This window comes from Gekko japonicus, unplaced genomic scaffold (genome assembly GCF_001447785.1).
Source record: "Gekko japonicus isolate JY-2015 unplaced genomic scaffold, Gekko_japonicus_V1.1 scaffold305, whole genome shotgun sequence".
NCBI lineage: Eukaryota > Metazoa > Chordata > Lepidosauria > Squamata > Gekkonidae > Gekko > Gekko japonicus.
Window position 1 is genome coordinate 1,074,954 of NW_015165839.1, and position 23,845 is coordinate 1,098,798.

Here is a 23,845-nt window from a genome sequence, read left to right on the forward strand (position 1 = left end):
TCAACTAAGATGACAACATCTTCCTCCAGGTGCTTGATTTGAAAGAGGGAAGCAGGAGCCCAAACCCCCTTTTATGACAGATCTCAGAATGCTTCGGAGCTGAGACTTGTCATTATCAAGCTGTGGGAGAGAATGGAGGGTTGAGTGTGCAGAGCTATGAAACCTGTTTGCTCTCCAATGGGTATTGGGCCTAGAAAATGAGGACTGGAAGTTCACGCCCATATAGTCATCACTGTCTCTCCCTGCCCCACCTTAACTCTTGGACATCTTATGCTTGGCAATGAAGCTGATGGGCAGGAGGTTCAGGACGAGCAAAAGGAAATACTACTTTACGCAGAGAGTGATTAAAATGCAGAATTCACTGGCAGAGGATGTCACGATGGCCACAGGAGTGAACAGCTTGAAAAGGGGATTTGATAGATTCACAGAGGATTAGTCTATCAGTGGCTACTAGCCGTGGTGACTGTGGGGAACCTCCACATTCAGAGGCACTAGTCCTCTGAAACCCAGTGCCAGGAAGCAATCTATGCTCTGTTGTTGGCCATCCAGAGGAACTGGTTGGCCCAGGCCTGTAGCTACAGTGGGGCATCTTGGGGTTAGGCGCCCCAACTTCCCATCCAGTGCAGGGCCCCCAAGTGGTGGTGGATGCCGGGAAGGAGCCGGGTATTCCTTTAATTTGATTAGCCAGTGCCCCCTAAGAAATTTAATGCCCTCCCCGACTAAAAATGTCCTGGCTACAGGCCTGGGTTGGCCACTGTATGAGACAAGAGGCTGGAGCAGGTGGACCACTGATCTGATCCACTAGGGCTCTTTTTATGTTCTTAACGTATAATCTTTTTTTAATGTTATTTCTGTACAAAATTTGTATCCCGCCTTTCGGCCCTTACAAGGGCCACCAAGGCAGCGAACCATTTAGAGCATCCGTGATTTTTTTTTAAAAATCACATTTTAAAACCACTAAAATCAACACACCGTTAAAACAATTTTGAAAACAGAGTCGACATACACACAAAAGATAACAATAGCAATGAAATCTTTGGTTGGGAAGCAGAGGTCGTTGAGGGAATGGCAAATGAGAGAAAAGCGTCTTCACCTGCTGGCAGAAGACGGCAAGAGAAGGGGACAGACGGCTCTCCCTGGGGAGAGGGTTTCAGAGCTTTGGTGCCACCCAGGGGTCATTTCCTGCAGGAGCGCACAGGAGCGGTGCTCCGGGAGTAAAGAGCCCAGGGGGCGGGCACATGCAACAAGCCCCACCCCCTGCTCCCAGCAGCCCTCAATCAGAGCAAGAAGCAGCCAGGTAAGCTGCAGAGGCCCCCCCCCCGGCCCCAAACAGTCCAGTGGCACCTTTAAGGCCAAGTTTTATTCAGGTACAAGCTCTCCCTCCTCTGCGAGGACAGATCTGCATGCCCCCCCCCAATAGCTAGCAATCCAAAACAGTCCAGTGGAGCCTGAGCGGTGGGTGTTGCCTTCTGACACACATCCGGTGATGTCAGGGGGTGTGGCATATGCAAATAAGTTATGCTAATGAGTTATGTTAATGAGCTCCTGCACCTCTTTTTTTACAAAATTACCCCTGGTGCCACCACTAAGAAGACTCTCAGCTCCTGGGTTCCGACCCGCCTAATCTCAGAAGGCAAGGGCACCTGAAGCAAAGCCTCCAAAGATGACCACAGTGATCAGGTTCAAGTGGCCTGAACTGAAGTCAGTGAAACTGTTGTGCTTCAGGCAGGGTTGCCACTTGCCTGGAACAAAAAAAAAAAGTCCTATTCTTTTAACAGAGATTTAATGCAGGGATGTCGAACTCATTTGTTATGAGGGCCGGATCTGACATAAATGAGCCCTTGTTGGGCCGGGCCACGTGTGTCATAAAATGTAATGCCAGGTAGCGGAGGTATAAACTTTATAAAGGACACAAACACAAAGGGTTTTTTAAAACTTAAAATAAAAACGTGCTTAAAACATCAGCACTCTTGCAATATCTTGTTTATATAACAGTGTCTGATAACTGACACCTCTTGCTCTGAATGATTGCATCAAAATGCCTGTGCTGTTGCAATCTTGAGTATGCTGTTCAGGTGTGTATCTGTAAGCTGCCAACCTATGATGACGCAGCAGCAGCAGATTTGGAAGAAGAAGCAGAAGACAGCCAGTTCCACTGCGGGCCTGATAGAAGCCCTCCGGGGGCCTGATTTGGCCCCCGGGCCGCATGTTTGACACTCCTGATTTAATGTGTGGAAATGGACAGCTGAAACTTTCATGACATGGAAATTGTTATTATGATGATTAATTGTCACAGTCAGGAATTTGACTGGTAGGTGGTGTTCTGAAATCTGAGATCTAGCCAAGTTCTTGGAAATCACAGATGTATCTTTGCAGGATTCTTGCGGTTATAAGCAGCACTGTCGTCTGGAGCTGAGCTGGTGTTATTTGCTCAGTGCCCAGAACGTCCAGGTGTTTCTTGAGACTTCTAAAAACAGCCCCAAGGGCTCCAATGACAACTGGCATGATGGTCGCCTTCTTCTCCCAGAGGTGTTCTAACTCTATTCGTAGGTCTTGGTATTATGTGATCTTCTCCAGTTCTTTCTTTTCTATTCTGCTGTCTCCTGGCATTGCAGTGCCAGTGATCCAAACCCTATTGCTCATTTTTTTCCCCTACATTGATGATATCAGGGGTATTATGCTGCAGGTGTTCATCTGTTTGCAAATGGAAGTCCCAAAGGATCTTTGTTTCATCACTCTCCATGATCTGGTCTAGTTTGTGCTCCCATGAATTTCTGTCTGATGGTAAGCAATGCTTCTTGCTTACTTACTTCTCACAAACGTATTATTCTTGCATAGTTATTGCTGTTGTTGATGAGGTTCTTGTTGTTGCTAATCATCATCTTCATTTTCTTTTTCATTTATAGTCTGCCTTTCTCACTGAGATCCGAGGCAGATTACAAGTGTGACGAATCTTCCAGTCAATCCGTAAGCGGGTTGCAAAATATAACGACACTTGAATCTAACAGCAAAGATTCCTAATACGACAAAATAAATGCAGTCGGGTCAATGACATCCTGTATAGAAATATTGATTTCTATAGGCTTCATGTCTTCCCTGGAATGTATCTTGCTGATCCCCTGCTGTGTTGATTTCCTATTGAAACCAAATGGCTTTGAACATTTGGTCAGAGAAGCTCTACTGCCATGCTATAAACCACATACCTTCACACCTCATGCTGGAAGCTAGGCTAGCATGCCAGAAACAGCACATACGCTATGGGAGTTGGGGCTTGGGGGATCACATAACTGCGGGTGTGGCCTTCAAGACAACTGACCATTCAGAAATTGTTCCCATGGTAACTCTACAATTGGGCACTCCCAGGTCTCCTTCAATTGGCCCCTGGCCAGGGCTAATTTGAAGACTGAATTGCCGTATATCTGCTTAAACCCTATGGGAGAACTCTCTCTCTCTCTCTCTCTCTCTCTCTCTCTCTTCTGTTCCTGTGATCTCTACTGTTGTGTCTGTCCATCTGAGATGCTATGCTACCATGTGGCTCCTAACAGAGACAAAGGATTGCTTTGGAGCTGAGCACATGGCTAACTTTCATGACATGGAAATTGTTATTATGATGATTAATTGTCACAGTCAGGAATTTGACTGGTAGGTGGTGTTCTGAAATCTGAGATCTAGCCAAGTTCTTGGAAATCACAGATGTATCTTTGCAGGATTCTTGCGGTTATAAGCAGCACTGTCGTCTGGAGCTGAGCTGGTGTTATTTGCTCAGTGCCCAGAACGTCCAGGTGTTTCTTGAGACTTCTAAAAACAGCCCCAAGGGCTCCAATGACAACTGGCATGATGGTCGCCTTCTTCTCCCAGAGGTGTTCTAACTCTATTTGTAGGTCTTGGTATTATGTGATCTTCTCCAGTTCTTTCTTTTCTATTCTGCTGTCTCCTGGCATTGCAGTGCCAGTGATCCAAACCCTATTGCTCATTTTTTCCCCATCAGTGGTGATATCAGGGGTATTATGCTGCAGGTGTTCATCTGTTTGCAAATGGAAGTCCCAAAGGATCTTTGTTTCATCACTCTCCATGATCTGGTCTAGTTTGTGCTCCCATGAATTTCTGTCTGATGGTAAGCAATGCTTCTTGCTTACTTACTTCTCACAAACGTATTATTCTTGCATAGTTATTGCTGTTGTTGATGAGGTTCTTGTTGTTGCTAATCATCATCTTCATTTTCTTTTTCATTTATAGTCTGCCTTTCTCACTGAGATCCGAGGCAGATTACAAGTGTGACGAATCTTCCAGTCAATCCGTAAGCGGGTTGCAAAATATAACGACACTTGAATCTAACAGCAAAGATTCCTAATACGACAAAATAAATGCAGTCGGGTCAATGACATCCTGTATAGAAATATTGATTTCTATAGGCTTCATGTCTTCCCTGGAATGTATCTTGCTGATCCCCTGCTGTGTTGATTTCCTATTGAAACCAAATGGCTTTGAACATTTGGTCAGAGAAGCTCTACTGCCATGCTATAAACCACATACCTTCACACCTCATGCTGGAAGCTAGGCTAGCATGCCAGAAACAGCACGTACGCTATGGGAGTTGGGGCTTGGGGGATCACATAACTGCGGGTGTGGCCTTCAAGACAACTGACCATTCAGAAATTGTTCCCATGGTAACTCTACAATTGGGCACTCCCAGGTCTCCTTCAATTGGCCCCTGGCCAGGGCTAATTTGAAGACTGAATTGCCGTATATCTGCTTAAACCCTATGGGAGAACTCTCTCTCTCTCTCTCTCTCTCTCTCTCTCTCTTCTGTTCCTGTGATCTCTACTGTTGTGTCTGTCCATCTGAGATGCTATGCTACCATGTGGCTCCTAACAGAGACAAAGGATTGCTTTGGAGCTGAGCACATGGCTGGAATCTTGCACAAAGATGGGACCTAATGGACTTTATCACAATGGACAATCTTGGACTATGGATTCCTGAAGTTGGTAATTATGCATATCTCTAATGTTTAGTTAGGGCCAAGAGCCATAAGTTTTGTTATTTTGTAATCCTGATTAGTCTGTGCTAAGTCTGTGCTGAATAAACTTTATTCTGGTTTATAAATAGTGTCTGGATTGTGGTAGCTGGACTCCAAGCCTTTTTCCTGGTGCCTGCTGCTCGCCAAAGGCTGCTACCTGTGAAAGATTAACTGTGCAGCTCTAGACAGAGTTGCTCATCTGTAAAACCCACATGCCAACTGAGATTCTGGGGATCTCTAATCTCAGGTTGGTGAGGGGTTAAGCTTAGAGATTCCTGGTGGCTATTGTGTTTAAATCCAGAGAGCCTATCTCTCTGGGTGATTGAGTAATGTATTGTGCCAGTGTAGAATTCTTTCCCCCATCCATGGACTGGCCTGGGGGGTAGAATCTATACACATCCCCTGGTAAATAAAAATCACATTATTTTGCTGTTAAAGAACCACAACTTTTTTTCTCCAGGCCATTGGCACTGAAAAGAGATTCCAGAGGAGAGTTTGGGTGAGGCCAGGAACTAGTCAAGCTTTGCTCACGCATCTGCAGGTTTGAATTGCATCTAAAGGTTCTGGGGAACAGAGTCAGTTTCTGTGCTCTTAGCTGGAACAGCTATAGGAGCTACAGTGGCTCAAGTGGTTAAGACACTGAACTGCAGACCGGAAGGTCAGTACTTCAGCAGTTCAAGACCCGAGTGCCACGTGACGGAGTGAGCTCCCATCTCTGGCCCCAGCTCCTGCCAACCTAGCAGTTCGAAAGCAAGAAACTGCAAGTAGATAAATAGGTACCATCTAGTCATGCCAGTTACATGACCATGGAAACGTCTTCGGACAGCGCTGGCTCTTCAGCTTGGAAACGGAGATGAGCACCGCATCCCTAGAGTTGGATTCGACTGGCTTTCGAGCAAGGGAAACCTTTACCTTTACTAACTGGAAAAGTTAGATTCAAGTCCTATCATACCTTAGAGACCAACAAGATTTGGAGGGTATGACAGGAGCCTGAAGTTTTGAAAGTCAAAACCCTGAAAAACATGTTGGTCTCTACAGTACAACTGCACTCGAATCTCGCTTTCCTGCTGCCGACCGACACGGCTCCCCTCAGCAACTATCTAGCTAGAACGAAATTCTCATCTCCCTAACAGGAGCAGGGCTGTAGGGAGCAGATGTGAATTGAAACCGACATGAACACAAGAGGGGAACCAGGACGAGTGCTTATAAGGAAACGAGTTGAATCAATTAAAGAGGCAGAGATTGTTTCCTCTCCGACACTTCCGAGTTCAGTAACATGCATAATGAAGAGTCCCTGTTTTGCATGAGAAAGGACTGCTTTGCCAGAATATAATCATGGTACAAAAAAAGGAAAGGGGGAAAAAACCCACCAGCAGGGAGCAGAGGAAAGATTTCGTGTTGCAAACTCATGGATAGAATGACAGCACTGCTGGGATATTGTTGTTGTTCATTCACACAGTCAAGTCCGACTCTTCGCGCCCCCATGGACCACATCACGCCAGGCCCTCCTGTCTTCCGCCATCCTCTGAAGTTTGCTCAACTTCATGTTCGTTGCATCAATGACACTGTCTAACCATCTCATCCTTTGCTGTCCCCGTCTTCTTTGACCTTCAGTCTTCCCCAGCATCAGGGTCTTCTCCAGTGAGTGCTCCCTTCTCATTTGGTGGCCAAAGTATTTGAGCTTCAGCTTCAGTATCTGGCCTTCCAGGGAACAGTCAGGGTTGATTTCTTTTACGACTGACTGATTCGATTTCCTTGCAGTCCAAGGGACTCTCAAGAGTCTTCAAGAGCAAAATCTACCAGGTCATGTGTCATTTCTACCATGAACTCCTGCACCTCTTTTTCTACGAAATGACCCCTGAAATGGAGAACAGTTGAAAGAGAGGGAATATTTTGGGAGGCACTGTGGCTGGAAAAGGCAATCATGCTAGGAAAAGTGGGAGGCAGCAGGAAAAGAGGGAGACCCAACATCAGGTGGATGGACTCAAGAACGGAAGCCGTGGCTATCAGTTTGCAAGACTTGAGCAAGACTGTTAAGGGTAGGACATTTTGGAGGGCATTAATTCATAGGGTCACCACAAGTTGGAAGTGACTTGACAGCACGTAACACAACAACACACTCACACCGTGGCTCAGTGGTAGGGCATCTGCCTTGCATGCAGAAGGTCCCAGGTTCAATCTCCAGTATCTCCATTCAAAAAGGACCAGGCAGGAGGTGATGTGAAAGACCTCCGCCTGAGACCCTGGAGAGCTGTAAAGAGGGGTTGTGGCTCAGTGGCAGAGCATCTGCTTGGTATGCAGAAGGTCCCAGGTTCAATCCTGGCATCTCCAGTTAAAAAGGACCAGGCAGGAGGTGATGTGAAAGACCTCCGCCTGAGACCCTGGAGAGCTGTAAAGAGGGGTTGTGGCTCAGTGGCAGAGCATCTGCTTGGTATGCAGAAGGTCCCAGGTTCAATCCTGGCATCTCCAGTTAAAAAGGACCAGGCAGGAGGTGATGTGAAAGACCTCCGCCTGAGACCCTGGAGAGCTGTAAAGAGGGGTTGTGGCTCAGTGGCAGAGCATCTGCTTGGTATGCAGAAGGTCCCAGGTTCAATCCTGGCATCTCCAGTTAAAAAGGACCAGGCAGGAGGTGATGTGAAAGACCTCCGCCTGAGACCCTGGAGAGCTGTAAAGAGGGGTTGTGGCTCAGTGGCAGAGCATCTGCTTGGTATGCAGAAGGTCCCAGGTTCAATCCTGGCATCTCCAGTTAAAAAGGACCAGGCAGGAGGTGATGTGAAAGACCTTAGCCTGAGACCCCGGAGAGCTGCTGCCAGTCTGAGTAGACAATACTGACCTTGGGGGTCGGATTCAGTAGACTGCAGGTTCAGGGCTGTCCACACAAAAATCCTCTCATACCAAAATCATTATTTTGTTCCTGGGGAACAAAGCTTCACAGAAAATGGACTTTTGCTACCCATTGACGACACGTCCTGGTCTGTTGAAGAAGCAAAAGGAGAACTTCTGTTACAACTCTGCAGGCTGGAAGAAGCCACTGAGCTTTATAGAGGATCACAAGAAAGAGATCCTGAAAACTGGGCAGATCACAAAGGCTTAGAAGAGGGACTTAAACCAGGTAACAAGCTTGGGCAAAGATAAGTGTAAACCTGTGAAATAGTTAACAGTTCTAGGGAAGGGGCCGTAGCTAAGTGGCAGTGCATCTGCTTGGCCTCCCTGGCCTTTCCAACTAAAAAAGGATTGGATGGCAGATGATGTGAAAGACCTCTGCCTAAGATGTTATTCTGAGCAGACAATATTTATTTATTTTTCACATTTATATCCCACCCATCCTGCAAATGGGCTCAGGGCGGGCCACAACATCTTAATAAGTACAATAAAATTTAAAACACATTAAAACATATAAAACCATTAGTCATGCTTGCCGTAGGGAGAACCCGGCCCATTGATGTAACTGGGTATGGCCGGTTATCAGTAGGCGGGAGATTGCAACCATATGTGGACGTCCGCTACCTCAGCCAAATGCCTGGCGGAAGAGCTCCGTCTTTCAGGACCTGCAGAACTGAAGACGGTCCCGCAGGGCCCTGATCTCAATAGGGAGCATGTTCCCCCAGGCGGGGGCCAGGGCAGAAAAGGCACTGGCCCTGGTCGAGGTGAGGCGGACGTCCCTTGGGCCAGGGATCACCAGGAGATGTTGACTCTCAGAGCGTAACGCTCTCCGAGGCGTATATGGGAAGAGGCGGTCCTTTAGGTATGTTGGTCCCAAGCCCTATAAGGCTTTAAATGACCACCTTGAAGCAAATCCAATACTCAACCGGCAACCCATGCAGCAGACAGAGCACATGCCGAGCGTGGGCCCGCACAGGCGTCAACGTCAGCAGTGACACAGTACATGCCAAGCGTGGGCCCGCACAGGTGTCGACGTCAGCAGGCGCGCCGCCGTATTTTGTACCAGCCAGGGGTCATTTCGTAGAAGAAGAGCTAGGGGAACTCATTAGCATAACTCATTAGCATATGCCACACCCCCTGACATCAGGGGCCCGGCGGTGGACCTGCAAGGCCAGCGGGAGTGCAAGGAAGCCCTGCCAAGGCCCTCCCTGGCCCCAGGCAGGCAGGGGTGGGGAGAGGCGGGGAGGAAGCAACTTACCCTCCCTCTTCTCCTGCCTCCTCCTGGCTGAATGAGGGCCTTGAAGCAAATCCAATACTCAACCGGCAACCCATGCAGCAGACAGAGCACATGCCGAGCGTGGGCCCGCACAGGCGTCAACGTCAGCAGGCACGCTGCCGTATTTTGTACCAGCTGTAATTTCCAGATCAGCTTCAAGGGTAAGCCTGCGTAGAGCGAGTTGCAATACTGACCTTGATAGACCAAGGGGTCTGATATAGTATGAGACAGCTTCACGCGGCCTTTCATTGCACCTGTCTCTTCTGTTTTCTCTGCAGTGCCCCGATCCTGCCCCGACTCTCGGCTCAATGAAAGCAAGTGTCTCGCTTTTAAGAGGCTGGGACCCCTGTTGGGGAGCGAAGCCCGGTGAACAGGCCTGCCCTCCCTCCTTCTGGAGATCCAAACTTCCTCCCAGAGAGGCCTGGATCTTCTAGAGCCCACCCAAACCTCCTGTTCTGCTTTGAAAAGCAAGAGAGGCGTCCCTGCCTCTCTGAAGTTCTGCATTCCGTCAAACTGCTGCTAAAGATCTCTGCAGGCAGAAGTCACCGAGCGAGCGTACAAAAATATCACCAAAGGAGCTGAACCAACCCCTTCCGGAGGATACGGCAGCAAAAGGTGCGAAGCAAAGATAGCAATTTGCGGACTGCCAAGCTTTCAAGTCCAATCTCCCCAAGCGAAGCTGCTGATAAAATGTTGCTGAGGTTGGTCCCCCTCTCCCCAGCGTGTGAAGTTGGCACCTTTTCGAGCTTTCTAATTTCATAAACCATCAGCGCTTTGCCGTCTCTTCCGTGCTCTCCTGCTCTCTTGAAGCCCCCCAAAAGCCGAGTACAACAGTTCAATAATTACATGTAATTGGATCTCTCCGCAGCTGGAAGACGGGAAACGGGTGACACGGAGCAATGAGGAAAGGGGGTTGCGCCGTTCACTGGACGGCACCGGAGGCCAGCCTAGAGCCTGAAGGGAAGCTATTTTTTCTGCCTGCAAAGTGGCTCACAGGCGGGGGAGGGGGGCAAAGGTCTCCCCTGAGGATGGATCGACTCAACACAGGGCCTTATTATCGGCACTGCCTATGTCACTAATTTAATCTCAATTTGGGAAGTTTGTCGCTTAAGTGAACTCCGAATAGCAGAGTGCGGTCTCGCTGCACTAGATAGAAGGTTGCCAACTCTCGTTTGAGAGATTCCTGGAGATTTGGGGGTGGAGGCTGGGGAAGGTGGGGGTGGGGAGGAGAGGGGTCTCAGCTGTGGAGGGGTCTCAGCCAGTTTGGTGTAGGCTTCCAATAATACTTTTTGTATTTGGTGTATACGTTTGGTGTAGTGGTTAAGTGCGCGGACTCTAATCTGGGAGAACCGGGTTTGATTCCCCACTCCTCCTCTTGCGCCTGCTGGATGACCTTGGGCAAGCCGTAGTTCTGATAAGAGCTGTCCTTGGAAAAGAGCAGTTTCTGTCAAGAGCTCTCTCAGCCCCACCTACTTCACAGGGTGTCTGTTGTGGGGAGGGGAAGGGGAAGGAGTTTGTACGCTGCTCTGAGACTCCTTTGGGTAGTGAAGGGTGGGGTATAAATCCAATCTCCTCTTCTTCTTCTCTTCCTCTTCCTCCACTTGCAGCTGCTGGTGTGACCTTGGGCAAGCCGTAGTTCTGATAAGAGCTGTTCTTGAAAAAGAGCAGTCTCTGCCAAGAGCTCTCTCAGCCCCACCGACCTCACAGGGTGTCTGTTGTGGGGAGGGGAAGGGAAAGAAGTTTGTACGCCGCTCTGAGACTCCTTTGGGTAGTGAAGGGCGTGGTATAAATCCAATCTCCTCCTCCTGTGCATAATGCCATGGATTCCACCACCACCACCCCGAAGAGGCCGCTTCCTCCAAAGGGGCTGGTCTTTGTCACCTGGACGAACAGATCTCCAGACCCCACCTGGAGCTTGATAACCCTACACTGGAATGGCTAGCTTGTCGTGCCTGGATACATTTCTCATTAGTTTTTAGTACTGATCTAGGACCAGAAATAGGATTGTCGACTGGGCAGTGGATCCTGGGGAGGGTGAGGTTTGGGGAGAGGAGGGACCTCAGCAGAGTATAATGCCATAGGGTCCACCCTCCAAAGCAGCCTTTTTTCTCCAGAGGAACTGACGTGTCATCTGGAGACCACTTGTAATTCTGGGAGGTCTCCAGCCACCACCTGGAGGTTGGCAACCCTGCTGCCTACTCGCTCACTGGGGCTCTTCCCACTTGCCTGCCAGAGTTGAGGCTCCTCCCACCCACAGTGCCTGGGGTTAGACCATTAACTCACGCAGGTGGTGACTTGCCCCCCATCTTGCCTGGGGGGGGGCTGTTGATGCCACCTCTTGTTTGGGTTGAGAGGGGTCCAGATATGATTCTGGAATCCATCCGGGACTTTTGCCTGGGGCCCCGGAATCATTCATCAGTAGACCCTGTTTATGTAAGCCGCGCTATGGTGCAGGAGGTCAGGTATGCAGACTGGCTTGTCATGCCTGGATACATTTCTCATTAGTTTTTAGTACTGATGTCCCCCCAGATCTAGGATTGTCGACTGGGCAGTGGATCCTGGCTAGGACCAGAAATAGGATTGTCGACTGGGCAGTGGATCCTGGGGAAGGTGAGGTTTGGGGAGGGGAGGGACCTCAGCAGAGTATAATGCCATAGGGTCCACCCTCCAAAGCAGCCTTTTTTCTCCAGAGGAACTGACGTGTCATCTGGAGACCACTTGTAATTCTGGGAGGTCTCCAGCCACCACCTGGAGGTTGGCAACCCTGCTGCCTACTCGCTCACTGGGGCTCTTCCCACTTGCCTGCCAGAGTTGAGGCTCCTCCCACCCACAGTGCCTGGGGTTAGACCATTAACTCACGCAGGTGGTGACTTGCCCCCCATCTTGCCTGGGGGGGGGCTGTTGATGCCACCTCTTGTTTGGGTTGAGAGGGGTCCAGATATGATTCTGGAGTCCATCCAGGACTTTTGCCTGGGGCCCCGGAATCATTCATCAGTAGACCCTGTTTATGTAAGCCGCGCTATGGTGCAGGAGGTCAGGTATGCAGACTGGAGGCTGAGATGGGAAGGGTCATGTTTTGACTCCCAGCCTGGTACAATATATTGGGGTGGACCCTGACATCCAGCAGCAGTGGAAGACCCTTTGTTTGGCCCCACCTGGAGATTGGCAACCCTAGACCACTGGAAAGCCCTGTCATCCCCACACTCCCCTACCTCCTGAAACGTCGCTGTCCCATAAGGACTAGTTGTTGTTGTTCAGTCGCACAGTCGAGTCCGACTCTTTGCGACCCCATGGACCAGATCACGCCAGGCCTTCCGGTCTTCCGCCATCCTCTGAAGTTGGCTCAACTTCATGTTCTTTGCATCTATGACACTGTCTAACCATCTAATCCTTTGCCGTCCCCGTCTTCTTTGACCTTCAGTCTTTCCCAGCATCAGGGTCTTCTCCAGTGAGTGCTCCCTTCTCAGTGGGTGGCCAAAGTATCTGAGCTTCAGTTTCATTATCTGACCTTTCCAGGGAACAGTCAGGGTTGATTTCTTTTAAGGATTGACTGATTTGATCTTCTTGCAGTCCAAGGGACTCTCTAGAGTCTTCTCCAGCACCATAGTTCAAAAGGACTAGTAACTTAAAAAAAAAAAATCCAAGTTTAAGCTACACTCCACGGTGCTGGGGAGTCGCTGAATGCTTCCATTTCATTGCATGGCTGTTTTTGATATTCTGGCATCAAACTGATATTCTGTAAGCAGCAAATATTTCCTGGAATTATAGGTACAGAATATTTTGAGTCCATCCTCTTGAAGAATAGTTTATCAATGTGGACCAACATTCTAGACATATTCATTCTGCTGATTTGTTTTATGTGTATGCGTATATATGTGTGTGCCTGTGTGTGTGTGTCTCTGTGTGTCTGTATGTATATAAAGGTAAAGGTAAAGGTTCCCTTGCTCGAAAGCCAGTCGAATCCAACTCTAGGGTTGTGGTGCTCATCTCCGTTTCAAAGCTGAAGAGCCAGCGCTGTCCGAAGACGTTTCCGTCTAAACACCAAGGCTCACGGAACGCTGTTACCTTCCCACTGAAGTGGTACCTATTGATCTACTTGCAATTTCTTGCTTTCAAACTGCTAGGTTGGCAAGAGCTGGAACCAGAGACGGGAGCTCACTCCGTCATGCGGCACACTTGGGTCTCGAACTGCTGAACAACCGACCTTCCACAGCCTGCAGTTCAGCGTCTTAACCACTTGAGCCACCGCAGCTCCAAGTTGTGTGTATATACACACACATATATACCACACTCCCAGGAGAGTTGTCAAGGCAGCTTCTGGTTAAGAATAAAACCCATTAATGCCAATGCAAAACAGTAAAATAATCAGAATTGAGTAATGATCAACATTACAACCGACAGTCCCAGGGAATCATCAGGAGACCAGCAGAGCGGATATTTCAAATAATTTTTACAACCAGTCCATCGATAAATGTGTGGAAAGAACAGGCAAGTAAAAACTCAGCAGCAGGCCTGAGAAAGTGTTTTGGAGGCTTGGTGCCAAACAAATTATGGCAGCGAAGGCGTTTCATCATCGAGACATTTCTATAGCCTGGCTAGAGCAGAGGATTTGCACGCAGGACCTCAAATTGCAAATCTGTATGCAAGGATTGATATCAAAATTATTGATCGCCTCTCTGGAGTATCTTTTGGCTGATATAATATCGTGCAGATTAGTATCTGCCGGAAGAGCAATTAGTGATCCAGCGGAAAAGCTCTTTCCAAGCCAGATTTAGGACAGAAGAACTGATCCATGTGACTTTTTGTATCCCCAGCATTTTCCTTAAAAATGGCCCTCAGCTGCTATGCGTGCGGCATTAGCATGGAAGAGATCTGTGACCCAGGCAGACATTGTGCCGGCATGCTAACATTACGTCCAGAGATGATTTGCTTGAGAAGTTGTCATAAGAACATAAGAACATAAGAGACGCCAATGTTGGATCAGGCCAAAGGCCCATCCAGTCCAACACTCTGTATCACACAGTGGCCAGAAATACCAGTGCCATCAGGAGGTCCAGCAGTGGGGCCAGGACATTAGAAGCCCTCCCACTGTTGACCCCCCCCCCAAGCACCAAGAAGACAGAGCATCACTTGCCCCAGAGCCCCTAGCTATACCTTGTGGCTAATAGCCACTGATGGACCTCTGCTCCATATGCTTATCTAATTCCCTTTTGAAGCCGTCCATGCTTGTAGCACCCACCACTTCCTGTGGCAGTGAATTCCATGTGTTAATCACTCTTTGGGTGAAGAAGTACTTCCTTTTATCCGTTCTAACCCGACCGCTCTGCAGTTTCATGGAGTGCCCACGAGTTCTTGTATTGTGAGAAAGGGAGAAAAGTACCTCTTTCTTTACCTGCTCTTTCCCATGCATAATCTTATAAACCTCGATCATGTCACCCCTCAGTCGTCTTTTCTCCAAGCTAAAGAGCCCTAAGCGCTTTAACCTTTCCTCATAGGGAAAGTGTTCCAACCCTTTTATCATTCGAGTTGCCCTTTTCTGCACTTTTTCCAAAGCTATAATATCCTTTTTAAGGTGTGGTGCCCAGAACTGCACACAGTATTCCAAATGAGGTCTCACCATTGATTTATATAGGGGCATTATTATATTGGCTGAACTGTTTTCAATACCCTTCCTAATAATCCCCAGCATAGCATTGGCCTTCTTTATTGCAGTCACACACTGTCTCGACATTTTCAGTGAGTTATCCACTACAACTCCAAGATCTCTCTCTTGCTCAGTCTCTGCCAGTTCAGACCCCATCAATGTGTATTTATATTTAGGATTTTTGGCTCCAATGTGCATCACCTTGCACTTGGCCACATTGAACCCCATTTGCCATGTTGACGCCCACTCGCCCATCCTTGACAGATCCCCTTGGAGTGCCTCACAATCCTCACTGGTTTTCACCACCCTGAACAACTTTGTCAAGTCTCAACAAGATGGAGCACCTCGGTTTGGAAGTCCCCATCTCCTCCACCGTTGCATGCCTGGTGGGACAAAGTATGGGACCAATTTGTAATGTCCAAAATCACTGACTCTTTACATCGATCCCAAACTGGCTCTCACACAGCGTATTCCCAATTTGTTCTTACCTGGGTCCCTGTCCTGCAATTCGTGGAAGACCACAATCTTCTTCCTTCTGATGTCAGCTACCACACTTGGCTCCACCGATAATGTACCTTTTGATTCTGACCACTGTTGGGACCTCTCATGTTTGACTGAGTCTTTTCCCACGGTCATTTATATTCCTCCTAATAAATCTATGACACCCATCTTCTTTGGGTAATTTGTTGGAGTTCTTACAGATCTATGCAGTGTGTATGTTGATATCTCCTCCTGCACGCTCTGCATTCCATAGAATCTAAATAGTAGTTAAGAATTTAAGGATGCTATATGTGCTAAATTTAATATTGTAATTCATTACTCTGAGACCATGTTCTGCTTTGATGTTTTCATTCTGATTTGTATTGCATTCTTGAAGTCAATAAAGTTTGAAAATTGGGGGGAGGGGAAGATGGAGCACATTTCAAATATTTCAGAGGGTTGTCATGTTGGTCTATAATCAATCAGTCAATCAATCGACCTTTATTGGCATAACATACAGAACATAAGACTCAATTTGCAAGGAATACTGAACACCTTCTTGAAGCTTCATACAGACATTTTGCAACACTTTCAATTATCACGTGATTCTGGGTTGTCAGCAAAAAGTAAATCTTACATATATCAGGTTTCCCTGAATACTTTCTCAACCACAGCTCAATGAATGTAAGGCGCAGGTCCGAGTAGAAAGTACATGAAAGAAATACATGTTCAAGAGTTTCTGTCTCCTGCTTAGTGCAGGAACACAATCTACTGTTGAATGGGATTTTTTGGAATCTCCCAAAAAATACTGCTAATGGCAACACATTAAACCTTGCTTACGTATATGCTCTTCATTGCCCCAGGTTCATTCAACAAGTTAGGTAGTCAGCCCTATGTCCAAAAGGTAAAAGCCCCAAATTGAAGGTGAGCATCTACTTTTTGCACGGCACTCAAGAACCTGCCTCTCAATGTCAACCAGTCTTTGCCTGATCAGTCTAAAAGGCTGACTTTTCTGCGTACAGATATAGGTCTCCAATGTTAAGCCCAATGGAACTGATTTTTTCTTCTATATGACAAAGCCACGTAGAAGACTGGGGCTCTGTTAACATATGAGCAATAAGACCATTGTTGCCTCTTTTAAAAAGTAGGTGTAACCAAAATTTAATGGCAATAATCCATACTCTAGTTTCAAGGAGTCTTTGGTTTGTTTCTATACACATGGCCGCATATGGCACGCATGAGGGTAGGCCCAAAATCTTACGAAGAAAGTTAGACTGAATTCTTTCCGCATCCTTATTAAAGGCCATTATCCAAACGGGACCTCCATAGAACATTCCTGCACTAAGTTTATGATTAAATACTTTAATTGCAGCGGGAGCGTATTGGTTGCCTTTAGTAAAATAGAAACGAGTAAGCGCTGACAGGTTACAGTTTGCGGATTTACTATAGACATTTTTTGATGCTGGTCTATAGTAGAATGGCTAGATTAGAGTCCAGTAGCCCTTTTGAGACCAGCAAGAGTTGGAGGGGGAGTTCTTCTGTCTTGTCCACATTGTGTTTAAATCAAAAGAACTAGAGCAACCCTGCTGGATCAGACCAATGGTTCATCTGGACCAGCGCACAGCGGCCAATGAAATGCCGCTGGGAAGACTACAAGTGAAATTTGGCCACGGAAGCCAAAACCTCCCTTTCTAGTTGCGCCCCCACACCACTGGCTTTCACAGAGTTACTTCTGTACCTGGAGGTTCCATTTAGTCTTTGTGGTTCGTAGCTACAGTTGCCAACCGCCAGGTGGTTAAAAGTAAGAGAGATCACAGGTCGGAACGGTAAACAACAAAAGACAGCCGTGATATAATAACCATGTCTTTGTATTATCAAAGCTTAATGCAACTCCTCCAGGTGGCGGCTGGAGATCTCCCGGAATTACAACTGATCCTGAGGCAACGGAGATCAGTTCACCTGGAGAAAACGGCCATTTTGGAAGGTGGACTGTTAAGTAGCTCGCTTAACAAAGCAGTCAGAGAGTGATTCAGCAAGAACACAACTTTATTCTTCAACTCGAACACAACTCCAACACGGATCAACATCAGATAGCCAGAACAGGTTCAGCTTTTCCATTGCAGTAGTCCTGCTTTTAAACATTCCCGGCTAATATAGCCACGCCCACTGTACCATTACCAACCAATGAGGTTGTACCAATAAAGACCAATCACGAGCGTTCCCGCTCAGGGAGCTTGCTGTGAAGTGATTGGATGTTAGTTCCTGGGCTAGTAACCTGATTGGATGTATTTGGATCCTAGCCCAGGATGAAGCTCAACATGGCAATTCAATTAGATGTTTCACAACACCATGCATTCAATAGGCAGCCTATTGAATACATTACATGGACTCGATGGCCTTATACCCCGCTGAGGTCCCTCCCCTCCCCAAACCCCACCCTCCGCAGGCTCCACCCTCAAAATCTCCAGGTATTTCCCAAATGACAGATGGCATCCCTGTTGATAGCCCTTGATGGAACTCTCCTCTGTGAATCTGTCTGATCCTCCTTTTAAAGCCATCGCTACATCCTCTGGCAGCAAATTCCCCATCGTAACCACTCCCCGTGTCAAGTAGTCTTTCCTTTCAAACGCACCTGCAACATATTGAGAGGAGAAGAGAGACGTAGCCCTGTATTGTGTCGTTTATTTGCTTTTCTTATCATACCTTTCCTTGTCAGGTGAACTTTAATCACTTCCCAACAGTAAAACTACTGCCTCCCCCGCGCTCGCACACACTATGATCTCAAGAGCAGGGGGAAACAGGACACCCAAAGAGAAAACAGAGGTTTCTAGGGATTTGGGACTGTTTAAGTGCACAGAAAATACAATGTTGTGAGCCCAAGGTCTTGTTTAAGCCATGTGGCAACTGTAGGTTTGTCACCCTCCAGGTGAGTTGATGTTGTGTATAAAAAGCAAATATATTTAGCTATAAGTACATGTGAATATTGTGTTTATTATTTCAACACGGTGTTTTCTGTGTTTACCCTCCAGGTGAGGCCTGGCTATCCAATGGAAATACATCTGATCTGATTATGGAGATCAGTTCCTCTGGAGAAAATGGCAGCTTTGTGGGCTGGATTCTATGGCATTATATCCCCCCTCCCCTCCTCAAAGCCTGACTTCCCCAGGCTCCACCCCCAAAACTCGGAGAATTTCCCAACCAGGAGTTGGCGACCCTAGATGTAAGTGAGTATGCAAGGACTTCCGGTGAAAAACAATAGCAGTCATTCGCTTAACACTGGAGAGAAAAATGCAATTTATAGTGCCAGAGTTGGGAGCTTTCAGGGCTCTGGAAATTGAGTTTGTAGGTGTGGCTTCAATATAAGTTCAGTCTTGAGCATGGTCGGCTCACTCACTAGGCGAACTAGGCGATCGCCTAGAGTGGGCTGGTCCTTAGGGGCGCCAACCTGCACCAGGCCCCGTACTCTGGGAGTTTCTTGATTATTTGTGTTTTTAATTCTTCCTAAAATGCATTTATTTTTGAAAATTGGTGGGCGCGGGGGGGGGGGGGGCACCAGAAGGGATCCTCGCCTAGGGTGCAAAATAATATGGAGCTGGTCCTGGTCTTGAGAAAGGATTACCAAAAAGTTTGTGTAGCTGGTTCATCTTCGACTGCTTTGTTTGTATTTTGGACTATAAATATATCTCCTAGCAAGATTCGTGTGTTGCTATTTTGTTTGGAAGACGAAGGAGTCAGAAGGCTGAACTGGGAGTGTTTACCTTTAAGAAGGGCCTGGCAGATAAACGGTGTTTTTTCTCTGGTGTTAAGTGAATGACTCTGACCCTAGATGTAAAGCAGATACGTGTGTTTAGTTTGCCCACTCCTGCAATGTCTGCAAGGACCACAGATCTCCGGCATGCAAACCAGGCCCGTAGCTAACGCAGGGCCCATGGGGCCTGGCCCTGTAGTGTTTCTTCCAGGCTCCCTCCCACCTGGGCTGGCCCCAGGCTGAATTAATTGAATTATTTTTGATCCAATTACCTGTGCCCAGGGAGCTGCGGTGGCTCAAGTGGTTAAGACGCTGAACTGCAGGCTGTGGAAGGTCGGTAGTTCAGCAGTTTGAGACCCAGGGTGCCGCAAGATGGAGTGAGCTCCCGTCTCTAGTTCCAGCTCCTGCCAACCTAGCAGTTCGAAAGCAAGAAATTGCAAGGAGATAAATAGGTACCACTTCGGTGGGAAGGTAACAGCGTTCCGTGCGCCTTGGTGTTTAGTCATGCCGGCCACATGACCACGGAAATGTCTTCGGACATCGCTGGCTCTTCGGCTTTGAAACAGAGATGAGCACCGCAACCCTAGAGTCGGATTCGACTGGCTTTCGAGCAAGGGAACCTTTACCTTTACCTTTTAGGGCTATTTTTGGTCAGGAACGCACAGGAACGGAGTTCCGGCTGGCTTCAGATTTGGCCACACCAACTACAGCCAAAACCTCTGTGTGCCTGGCTACAAAGGCCTGGAGAGCGACCCCCTCCCCAGTGACTCCGAGGCGGGTGGACCAGGGGGGGGCTGGATCTGTCCAAGGGCTGGCTTGTCCTGTGGGTACACAAAAAAAAAAGGGAAAATCCTCCTGTAGAATTAAACCTCCCAAAACACTCAAAGGGTGCAGTCAGACGGCATGTGCTGGGAGCGGTTTAAATTGCTCCGGTCCTGATGCGGTCTTTTTTAACGTGGAGAATTGCAATCCCACTCACCTCCGTGCTCCGGACCACCGCGCTGTTGTTTTTCTCTCTCTCTCAATTTGGGCATGAGCACAGGCAGCCATCTGCGGAACTAAAAGTCTCACGCCTGCGCAGAACAGCGATTTCCACTTCAACCCGACTGCTGTAACGCTTCCCTTTAAACTTTAAAGACACACTTCCCTTTAAACGTTTTCCGCTGAAAATGGCCTCAGTGAGATCCCGAACTCGTCTAAAGGCTAAGACTAGGCACCGTTTAAACATTGTTTTTAATAACGCAGTGGCGGACCTCCGCCTATGCGCACACCACCAACACTTTTTAAAAATGGCTGGCGAAAAGCGGAAGCCTCTGGCAGCTTTCGAGCGGGGAGGGGGTTTAAATCAGAAGTGGCTTGACACCGGAGGAGCGATCACACAGGGGGAAAAGGCGGCTGGAACCGGAGAATCAGGAAAACACCACTTGGGGACCTAGTATGAAAATACTCCGGGTTAAAGCAGTTTTGAGCTGGAAAGCGATGGCTGGGGACGGGAGGCAGATGTTGACCATATGATCGCGCAGATAAAATCCGTTTCTGAGGTGGGCCGAATGCGGACTAAGCAGCCCGTCTGACTGCACCCAAAGACACTAAATATAATGCTTACAATTTTTTTACACAGTCAGCAATCACACACAAAACAGTCTCAATAAAAATATTAAAATTCATACAAATAAATTGTGCCAATAGGGTAAGATCCAAGTTCATGAGTCACAGAACAGGGGATCCAAATGTAAATTGCAAATTCAAAAGTCGACTCAATACACCAATAGTACTTCAGGTGAGTAGGACCCTCTGTTCCTGAAGACTTAAAGTTCCTTTTGTATAGCGGGTCTTTAAAACATTTATTCCACTTCTCCTGGAGAAAATGGATGCTTTGGAAAGCGGACTGCACCGCATTTCTTCCCCCCTAAATTCCACTCTTTCAGGCTGGACGGCACCGGAGACTCTTTCAGGCTCCACCCTCAAATCTCCATATATTTCCAAACCTGGAGTTGGCAACCCTAGGCATCACAGTGCTGCTTGGATTGCCAGGTGCAGGGTAGGCACAGGAGGACCTTTGGGGGACAGGGCACGTGGCACTGTGTGATGCAGCAACATCATCTCCACAAGAAGGGGACACTCTAGGAATTTCATCAATCTGGTTAAAAACCATAGAGATGGGGGGGGTTCCTAGAGAGTCTTTGTCTGGAAGTGACATTACCATATCATGCAAAGTCGTCTGCCATTTTTCCATAGAGTGAGAACAGGGGACGGGGAAGATGAGTGGGGATTGCCTGCCCTTAGAGGCAAACCCTATGTGCTGCTGTGTCACAGATTCACTTCAAGGTGCTGGTTTTGACCTTTAAACCCTTATACAGCCTGGGACCAAGAAGAAGAAGAGATTGGATTTATACCCCACCCTTCACTACCCAAGGGAGTCTCAGAGTGGCTTACAGCCTCCTTTCCCTTCCCCTCCTTACAACAGACACCCTGTGAGGTAGGTGGGGCTGAGAGAGCCCTGACAAAAACTGCTCTTTTTCAAGGACAGCTCTTATCAGAACTACAGCTTGCCCAAGGTCATCCAGCCAGGTGCAAGTGGAGGAGTGGGGAGTCAAACCCGGTTCTCCCAGATTAGAGTCCGCGCACTTAACCACTACACCAAACTGGCTCTCAACAGACCAACATATCTAAGGGACTGCCTCTCCCTATATACGCCTCGAAGAGCGTTACGCGCTAAAGATCGACACCTCCTAGTGGTTCCTGACCTGAAGGACACCTGTCTTGCCTCAACCAGGGCCAGGGCTGTCTCTGTCCTGGCCCCAGCCTGGTGGAACATGCTCCCACTTGAGACGAGGGCCCTGAGGGATCTTCTTCAATTCTGCAGGGCCTGCAAGATGGAGCTGTTCCGCCAGGCCTCCCCAGGGCTTTTTTTGTAGAAAAAGCCCAGCAGGAACTCATTAGCATAACAGGCCACACCCAATAGCATAAACCCATTAGCATATTTGGCCACACCCTAACATCACAGCTAATTAGCATATTAGACCACACCCCATGTTACCAGAAGTGTGGTCATCCAGCCACACCCACCTTTTGCGTCTTATTATGTTTACTTTGTTTATTGTCAAAACCCAGGGCTTGTTTTGTAGCAGGAACTTCTTTGCATGTTAGGCCACCCACCCCTAATGTAGCCAATCCTAATGAGCTTCTGCTGTTGGGTGTGGCCTGTTATGCTAATGAGTCCCTGCTGGGCGTGGCCAACTCAGGAGCCAGCCGCGACACCTCCTAGTGGTTCCTGACCTGAAGGACACCTGTCTTGCCTCAACCAGGGCCAGGGCTGTCTCTGTCCTGGCCCCAGCCTGGTGGAACATGCTCCCACTTGAGACGAGGGCCCTGAGGGATCTTCTTCAATTCTGCAGGGCCTGCAAGATGGAGCTGTTCCGCCAGGCCTCCCCAGGGCTTTTTTTGTAGAAAAAGCCCAGCAGGAACTCATTAGCATAACAGACCACACCCAATAGCATAAACCCATTAGCATATTTGGCCACACCCTAACATCACAGCTAATTAGCATATTAGACCACACCCCATGTTACCAGAAGTGTGGTCATCCAGCCACACCCACCTTTTGCGTCTTATTATGTTTACTTTGTTTATTGTCAAAACCCAGGGCTTGTTTTGTAGCAGGAACTTCTTTGCATGTTAGGCCACCCACCCCTAATGTAGCCAATCCTAATGAGCTTCTGCTGTTGGGTGTGGCCTGTTATGCTAATGAGTCCCTGCTGGGCGTGGCCAACTCAGGAGCCAGCCGGAACTCCGTTCCTGTTCATTCCTGCCCAAAAATAGCCCTGGGCCTCCCTAAGGTTGCTGTCACCCGTCTATTTACTGACCACCGGCAACTGGCCTTTAACTCACTGCGCCATCGGGCCAGAACTTTATAGCCAACTGATGCTGTTTCAAGCTGTACCCATTGTTCTAATTGTTAGAATGTTTTATCGTGTTTTTAACTGAAATTGTATTTATTATAATGATGTTGCCCATCCTGAGCCCACTCACGGGATGGGCGGGATATGAATGCAAATAATAAATAATAAATAAAATGGCCGGGAGCCAATGAGCTCCTGCGGTGCGTCAGCACATTGCACTACCTACGGTGGCCAAGTCTCCCGCATCAGCACGAGACTTCCCACTCCCACGCTCTTGCTGCTCTGTATTCTTGCCACTCTCCCAGAAGAACAGCAGGAACAAAATGAAGGGGGAAACTAGCACCGTAGCAAAGCCACAGCATCACCGCCTGCTACATACCCAGAAGTGACATTGTTGTGTCACAGCAATGCTCTAGAAATTTTCTCAGATCATAGATGTTGGAAAGATGTGTGTTGCAAGGTCTAAATTCAGTCATTATAGGGTTAACGTGTTGACCACCTTGTGTGCTACTGTTTAGACTGACCTGGATGGAAACATGGCACAAAGTCAATGGGGAGAAAGGCCGGGAAACTGGAATCTGTTTACTCACAAATGCATTCAGGTGATTTCCTTCTAGGAGTCAAGAAGAAAGGAAGAATCTCCAGTACTATCTGTGTCTGTCTGTTGTTGCAAGCATGTAGTCTTCAGTGTTTGTTGTTTTGTAGATTTCCCATGACTCACAATCATTGGTTAAATGCATTCAGGTGATTTCCCTCTAGGAGTCAAGAAGAAAGGAAGAATCTCCAGTACTATCTGTGTCTGTCTGTTGTTGCAAGCATGTAGTCTTCAGTGTTTGTTGTTTTGTAGATTTCCCATGTGCCCTTCCCTTTAGAAATGAAGATTGTTACATAGAAG

General features: G+C 47.9%; 4 non-coding genes across 4 annotated transcripts; all 4 read left to right on the forward strand.

Annotated features, from left to right (window-relative positions):
* The first annotated feature begins 7,277 nt into the window (after positions 1–7,277).
* Positions 7,278–7,348, forward strand: TRNAT-GGU. Its single transcript has one exon. It is a non-coding gene; the product is annotated as a tRNA-Thr (tRNA).
* A 67-nt stretch (positions 7,349–7,415) lies between these two features.
* Positions 7,416–7,486, forward strand: TRNAT-GGU. The gene has a single exon. It is a non-coding gene; the product is annotated as a tRNA-Thr (tRNA).
* A 67-nt stretch (positions 7,487–7,553) lies between these two features.
* Positions 7,554–7,624, forward strand: TRNAT-GGU. Its single transcript has one exon. It is a non-coding gene; the product is annotated as a tRNA-Thr (tRNA).
* Positions 7,625–7,691: 67 nt separating this feature from the next.
* TRNAT-GGU lies at positions 7,692–7,762 on the forward strand. Its single transcript has one exon. It is a non-coding gene; the product is annotated as a tRNA-Thr (tRNA).
* Positions 7,763–23,845: the final 16,083 nt, after the last annotated feature.